Genomic DNA, 9,019 nt, shown 5'->3' on the forward strand with positions numbered 1-9,019 from the left:
TTTATAGATTTAAATAAAAATAAAACATATGTTTTATTTTATTTTAATATTTATATAATATATTTTAATTGAATTAATTAATAGTTTAAAAGTGATGATATTAATTAATAGTTGAAAGAGAGAGGATTTAATTAATGGGTTTAGAGAGAGAGTGAGTTAATTAGTAGGTTAAGATAGAGAGTGAGTTAATTAATGGGTTGATTAATGATTTAGAGAGAGAAAGATGGGTAGTTTGGGAATGTGAATGAAAAGGTGGGTAGTTTGGGAAAAATTGTTTGAAAGGTGGGTAGGACAGGAAATGGTTCATTGTTTAAACCTACTTTTACAATCTTGTTGGAGCCTCATAATTAATCTGCTATAAACTAGATTGTTCATTTATGAGATCCATTGTGCAATTTTTGTAATGAATATATTTTCACTTTTCGTATTATAAGTTATCCAAGCATTTATTTAATGTAATTTTTGTTATTTCTACTAATTTAAAGATTAGTTAATAAAAATTGTTTATTCATTCTAATGTATTCAAAGTATAACAAGTTAGTTAAAACTATACATAAGGGTAATGTTTGGTATATGGTATTAAATAATATATGTATATGTTGTACATGGTTTAAATTGTAAAATGTATTAAAAGATATAAATTATATAGGTTATTCTTGTTTGGTTGAAAGTATAAAATAAATATAAATTATATAGGTTTTATTATTTTGTGCTTGGTTTGTGGTATATGAAAGTAGTAAAAGTGTAAATGACTATTTTACCCTTATATTTATATAAATTATTTTAATTATTATTTTAATATTTATATAAATAATATTTTTATTAATTATACTAAAATTCATAAAAAAAATAATATTTGAAATTTGAATGTATAATTAAAAATTAGCTTCGGGAATAAATTATATAGATATAAGTTTGTATTAATTAATAATAATATCACTAATTTATATAATTTATTAATAATTAAATACATTTTTTTTAAAATTAATTATATATATTACTATTATTTTTTAATTAGTATTATTAGTTTTAAAATAATTATTATATTTAATTGTGTATAAAATTATCACAATTAAATTTTTTATACTTAAAATAATATAATTTTTGTTTATAAAATAAATAAATATATAAAAATTAAAAAATAAATAAATAAAATTAATATTTTTAAATATAAATAAATATTTAGTTATAAGTTATTATTATTATTAAAATATAATAAAAAATTAAAATTTTAATAATTTATAAAATTAAAGGGTAAAATAGAAATATTAAATTTTATTAAATCTTATATATGTTTGTAACAGGTGATAGTAGGTACAATGTTGTTCATCTTTCAAGGTATAAATTATACTAGAATAACACTGTAGATATAATTATTAATATAACAAACAACTATTATAATTTGTCGTAGATAATGTAATCATTTATCTATAGTATTATACCCCATACCAAACCGTAGCAGAAGTATAAATAAATATATATTGCAATAAAAATGATTTTTTTTATCACAAATAAATGTTTTTATTATAAAAATATATTATATTTCTGTTAGACTTTTTTTGGGAATTTTACTTAAACTTCACAGTAAAAATTGAATTCGTGACATTTTGTTCTAGTAAGTCAACTATTTTGTTTAGACCATTATGATAGAATTTTGTTGTAAAGATTGTTCCTAATAAATAAAATGAATTTTGATTTATATTATTTAATGATGAATTTGTTATCTTGTCTTCAAAATTACTTACAAAATAATGCTACAAATTAATTAATTAAATACAATGTACGAAGAACAAAATCACAATAATACAATGTTGATTTGAGTCATGTGCTTAGTAAATTTCTCTTACAACAGTTTCACCGTTCCCATTATATTGAAACTTATCTCAAATGACTGTCTCTTAGAGTACAACAAATCTAGTAATGATTCAGCACTGAAATCACTACGCAATGAACTAGACAAAGTATCTGAATCGATTACCGGGTTTCAACAGAAATACGATGAGTCAAAAATTCAAAAAACACTCGATTTAGTGAATAACTGAAGAACACTTAAAAACAAAGAAAATACTTTTTAAGTCCAGAGAGATAATTAAATGAATAAAATAAGAGATATATATGAAGAGTTCCAACATTAGGGATATATATATCGGTAAATTAAACCATCACAATATATTCATTTATCAATTCAACGACTCATAATTCACCCAACAACTTTTATTCTTAGACTCTATATTTATAAACATTTATCATTCAATATTATCCATTGACATTAAATTCACCAAAAAAATCGCATTTGAAATTGATATGAATTTATATTTATTTGAATTCTTTTTCATTTAATTAATGGAGTTGATTAAAATTCCAATATAGTCATGCATTTTTAGATATAGATCACCTTAATGCTTGATTATCATGTTTATTCTCCCCTCCTTTGTTATGGTCCGATTTAATTACTTTTATGTTGATTTGTGTTGATGAAATTGTAGATTTTTACAACTTAGATTGTATGAAGTTTTGTATTGCATCTAAGTAAATTGTTTAATTTTGTATTAACTTTGTCGGGTCTTTTTCATCAATCACTAGTAAAAAAACAGGCATCAGTAAGGGCTAACGCTGTTACAGAAAGCACCATAAACCGTTACTATTGATCTTCAGTAAGGGCATATAACGCCGTTACGACTCGTTACAGACACGCATGTTACAGATACTTATGAACTATTAGTAACGACTATTCAACACCGTTACTGTTATCAGTATCTGTAACGGCACTAAAACCGTTACTGTTATCAGTATCTGTAACGGCACTTGAATAGAATAACCGTTACTGTTATTAGCATCTGTAACGGCACTTGAATAGAATAACCGTTACTGTTATTAGCATCTCTAACGACACTTGAATTAAAGAACCGTTACTGTTATTATCATCTGTAACGACACTTGAATTAAAGAACTGTTACTGTTATGAGGAATCTGTAACGACATTCTTAATTATAAAACCGTTACAAAATTTTTTAATATTTCATTTTTTATTTTAATTATTAATTCAAAATAACCAAATACACAAATTTTGTCTGTAATCCGAAAATAGACAAATTTTATAATTCAAAATACCCAAAAATCTCATTAATTCAAAATACCCAAATATCATAATTCTAAATACCCAATATCATAATTCAAAATACCCAAATATCATAATTCAAAATATACAAATATCATAATTCAAAACACCCAAAATACACAAAATACCATCAAGTAGGAGGTGGAGGACGGGGAGGAAGACCACTGGGAAACATAGATAACATCATTGCCATCTGATTCTTCATCTGAAGCATTTCTTCCCTATATTGGTCACGTTCAGCCTCAGAACGCAGTCTCTCAGCCTCGCAACGCTGTCTCTCAGCCTCAATAACTTTACGTGACATTTGTTTCTCAACCTCAATCTCTTCACGCGATAGTCGTCTCTGAGCTTCAATCTCTTCACGCGATAGTCGTCTCTGAGCCTCAATCTCCTCTCGCAGCTCTATCTTCTCTACTTCACGCTCCTCTCGAAACTTCCTCATCTCCAATTCACGTTCCTCTCGCATTTTGCGCATTTAATCTTGTAGAACTTGGTTGTCCTCGCGTAATTGTCGAGTGTCTGTGCGATGATGACTGCTCGAAGAACCTCGAGCATCTGCTCTAAACGATGTTGATCGTACGCCTGCCCCCATACCTACAACTCTACCATGTCCTTGAGACCCGAAAGCGTACTCTGTCAACTGTAGTTCATTTCTAGTCGGGTCTTCTTCTATAATAGTGCGCAACGTAGACTACAAACACAATTATTTTTGGATTAGTACAAACACAAATTAAACATATAAAATAAACCACACTTACCACTTTCTCAATAATAATATCGGGGATCTCCGGATTTGGATCCTGTAGACTTGGTTTCTTAGTATATGTGTGGAGAAATAGATCAGCGAAATTAGGCGATTGTCCAGTAGTCCTCTCCTGTACAAATTCAATTATACATTATAATAAACCAAAAAAACATTCGAAACTTTTTATGTATTGAGAAAACGCACCAGCTGCCTCTCGACTTGTGAAAAAGAGATGCTACCCGCATGATTCTTGTACACGACATTCGCCCTATTACTCGTATTTGAAATACTTGTTTTCTGAAATTTTGAATAGTTTTTTGTTTAATAGATTATTAAAATAAGAGTTTGTTAAAAAAATAATAACTTACCTTGACTCTGGAGTGAAGAAGCGACGCTCTAGAAGATAATGCCAATCACTAAGTGCGATCTCCGGGGGGGTTGGCCCGAATCGCTGCCACGTCATTTTCAAAGGGCTTTGTATAACGTACAAAGTGTTCCATTGACATCTCCACCTATCCCAAAGTTGTTTTGCGTGATGTAGCCCTTCACGACGATAGGTGTTGATGTTCCCCTCCGTAGACTCGAAATGATCCTAAAAAAGAACAATTTAATCTTTAAATACAATTATAGATTGTGATTAATACATCAAAACGAATAACTTACCGTGATAGCCCGCCATATGTGGTCCAGCTGGGTGGAGCTCAGGTCTGTCCAACGTAGGGTCCTGTGCGGTACTGCAGTGGAGTCCCGAATGACACTCCCAATATGCCTCGACCATGCAGTCCTATTATCACACATGGGCTTACCATCTATCGGATTAAACACCAGTGATATCTTCTCTCCAGGCTGCAACTTATCAACTGCAGTATTTTTGTTCTTACCCCGTCTCCTCCTTGAAGAAGTTCCTAAAAATGAACAAAAAATTATATAGAGATCAATAAGAACATACATAATCAAACATCGGTACCTGCGTCATGCTCAGACGGTTATATATTGATGTCGTTACAGATAAGAACCCTTCGAATCGTTTCTTTAAATGCGTTTTCTGTAACGGTTATATATTGATGCCGTTACAGATATACTTCAACTTTTGTAACGGTGATATGACAAAACCGTTACAGATAAGCACCATTCGAATCGTTTCTTTAAATGCGTTTTCTGTAACGGTTATAGAATGATGCCGTTACAGATATACATCAGCTTTTGTAACGGTGATATGACAAAACCGTTACAGATATCTTAACAAAACAAAATGTATTTTAATTTCAATAGGCAGAAGACGCGGCGGTGTGGGCAGAGGCGGCAACCTTGAGGCAATAGCAGCTTTAAAATTCCCAGAATAATATAAAATTTTAAATATATACACTGTATTTTAAATATACGAAAGAATTTATTTTCAATTTATCTTCATTTAATATAGTAGGTGGGCTATAATAAGATTGTAATATAATAATATAAAATTTTAAAATTATTATATATATAAACTGTTATTTATGATTGAAATATATATATATATATATACACTTAATATTTTCCAAATTAAATATATGTATAAAATATTCAAATGAGTTCAAAATTTTTTAAATATATACCTCCACTCAATTTTTATATTATACTAGTAAAATTAAATTTAATTAATATAAAAACATCAATATAATAATAATTGATTGAATAAAATCATAAAATTTTAATCTATAAATAATTATTATTTAAAATATTTTTTTAATTAAAAAAATGTGAGAATATATAAACAATAATTAATAAAGAAAGTTTTGTAAATTGTATACAAATAATAACAAATGCAAAACTTAAGTAAATTTTTATTTATTCATATACATCCTTCTTCTCATATTTCTGAAATAACAATTCATTCTATTTTTTTTTAATTAATATATACACATTTCTTCTTATACTTAAAAAAAATTATTATGCATCAATTTATATTGATTTTGTAACGGTGATATGACAAAACCGTTACAGATATCTTAACTAAAAAACGAAAAAGAGATTATCTATCTGTAACGGTGACTCCAATCTAAGAGCTGTTACAGACATATATAATCAGTAACGGCTGTATATAGCCGTTACAGATATATTTCTATCAGTAACGGTGAAATACTACCGTTACTGATAGAAATATATCTATAACAGCTATATACAGCCGTTACTGAATTTTATTACCGAAAGCGCTTTTTTTCCTAGTGAATTTTCTTAATCATCATTTTACAAAATATAAAAATAAAATAAACGGTCATTTAGAATAACATTTTTTTTAGGTAATATACACTTTTGGATCTAGATTAATCTACCAATGAAATATTAGAAACACACCTTAGTGCGACATATATTTAATATTTGATTGTTGCTTATTTTTATTTGAATTTAGATAATGTTTTTTTTTTTACACTGAGAACTTCTAAAAAATTCTAGAATTCTTCTATCTACATATTTTAAGAACTCTAGAGAATTCCATTACCTTACTTACAAAAAAGAACTCTTAGAGAAATCTAGAGAGTTCTATAACCTACTTGAAAAAAGGAACTCCCAAAGAATTCTAGAAAGTTTTATAAAAGGGAAATTGCTACACAAACCTCGAAAATTCTAGAACTTTCAAAGGAATGCACCTTGTGTACTTGACATAGTTACCCATTTGAATGTGCCTTGACATTAGTGTGACATATATTTAAAATTTGATTGAACGTTGCTCATATTTATTTGAATTTAGATATTTTATTAATGTTTTTTTCTTACACTTATAACTTGAGATTAAAAAAATATAAAAAAGGGGTAGGGTATAAAAGAGAATTGTGATGATTGTTGTTTGCTAACAAGGCATGAGCCAACTTTTATAATCCAAAATTAGATTGGTTTTTGTTGGCCTTCTTTGTAACTTTGTTGACAGGTTCTAAACATAGGCCAACCACTGTCGCCTACCCCATGTTGAATCATTATGTCCATCTTCTAACCCAACCAATTGTATTTTTTATTTTATTTTCTATATAACCAATTTGGCTAGGGCCCAATTCACATTATTCTAGTATTAAAAAAAAAATTGATTTTTTTTTCTTCTGTTTTTTAAGTGAAGTTTGTAAATTTATAATAAGAAATGAAACAAAGTTTGGAGTGAACATTCAATTACAATACACATCAAATAACAAAATAATTATGTGTCCCCTTCAAATAATATTAATATTAACACGTGAATACAATTTAAAAGACAATTACCAATCATTCATTCTGATATTATTGTTCAAACATATAGTATTAGATTTCTCATAAATTTATAAAATAAACTAAACACAAATTATTAATATATTTATTATGATAATTCAAGTAAAAATAGTCTGATTTTATTTATTATTTTAAAATAATCTACATATTATGGAAATTAATAATAGTTCATATACAACAAAAATTAAACATACATTTTTATCTTAGTACTTATTATGAGGAGAATGTAACTATAATTTTTTTATCTTATAAAAAAATTATTTACACTAAACTATCTTACATTACCTTAATGGTTATTATAAGTATATTCTAAAACAATAAATATTAATCTTAATAAAATAATATTTTCTATAGTGTTAGATTCTCAATATAATGTTGGTAGAAAAAATTGTCAATTATTTTTCATTATTTTTTAATAAATTAAATTTAATTACAACTTTTATATAAAATAAAAATACAATTATTTTTACTTTAACAATTTGAAAAGAGATTTGATTATAATTGTATAAAATATTAATAATCTAACTATTTTTTACAATAAACTATTTTTATTCTTTTAAGTAATTATAAATTAAACAATTCCTGATTTATTTAAAAATATTGAATTATATTAATTTTGAAGATTATTATTTTTCTTTTATATAAAATGACTTAAAATATTAATAATATATATTTTAATTAATAAATTAAGTAATGTAATTGATGACTACTTTATCTGCATGCATTCTCATATGTGTTATGCATTCTCATCTGTGTCGCAACTAAGTTAATTGTCTGTGCACACGGAAATCTTAGAGTTTGATTATTTAAAAACAAAATAATTAAATAAATTCTAATAATATAAATATATTTTAATTAAAAATAATAAATCATTTAATATTAATTTATTTGAAAAATAAATGAAAATAAATTACATAACAACTACTGTATAAAGAAATCCAAATCATGTCAGCATATTGAGCCAATCGAAGTAGTAGTGAAAGAAGGTAAAGAAGAAGATAACGTTTAAGAAAAGAATAATAGGAACCGATAATATCGGTAGTCAGTAAAATATCAACCTCTCATGTGGTCCCACCAATCTCTTTTCTATTATTACTTTTATTTTTCATATGAAAGTCGAGTACTGTGTCGGTACTTTCCACGTACGCCTCACTTATTTGTGACTGCGTGATAGACTAACTATAGTCCTCAGTTGTTTTTTAAATATTTTATTTAAAATATATATTATTTTTAATTTAAATAATAACATTTTAAAATACAATTTATCTAGCCTTTATATATATATATATATTTTAAAATTCAATTCCAGATGTATATAAACAGTTTTTCAAATTGTTTTTTCAACCCACACAGAACGACCCGATGGGTTAAAAATGTGTCGAAGGGTTACCTTTAAAATTTGGAGGATAAATTAAAAAATTAAAATTAATAATGTATATATATATTAATTTTATAACCTAACCATACACGTATACGTTAGTTAATAGAGATTTATATTTTAAAATTAACATTGGTGTGAGTATATTTATATAATTTTAAAATTTTGTATTCATTTTTTAATAATAACAATATATATAGAAACACAATTTTCTCAGATCACTATAGTATTGGATTGCCATGCACTATTGTTTTAAAGTAAATATGTTGAATTGTTAATTTGTATAAAATTTAAAACGATTAAATTTAAAAATAAAATTAATTATATAATAGAATTTTGAATTATATATTTATAATCTAAATAATATTATCACTTTAAATGATTTTTTAAATTTGTTTTTATGTATGTTATGTGATGATTGAATTATTTCGATAACAATTAATTTTAAATATTATTTTCACATTAATTTTGTATTTTTAAATATAAATTAATAATTAGATGTGAATAATTGACTCATAATATTATTATTTTAGTTAGTTGAAATATT

The sequence above is a fragment of the Impatiens glandulifera genome, chromosome 3 (genome assembly GCF_907164915.1).
Source record: "Impatiens glandulifera chromosome 3, dImpGla2.1, whole genome shotgun sequence".
Classification (NCBI taxonomy): domain Eukaryota; kingdom Viridiplantae; phylum Streptophyta; class Magnoliopsida; order Ericales; family Balsaminaceae; genus Impatiens; species Impatiens glandulifera.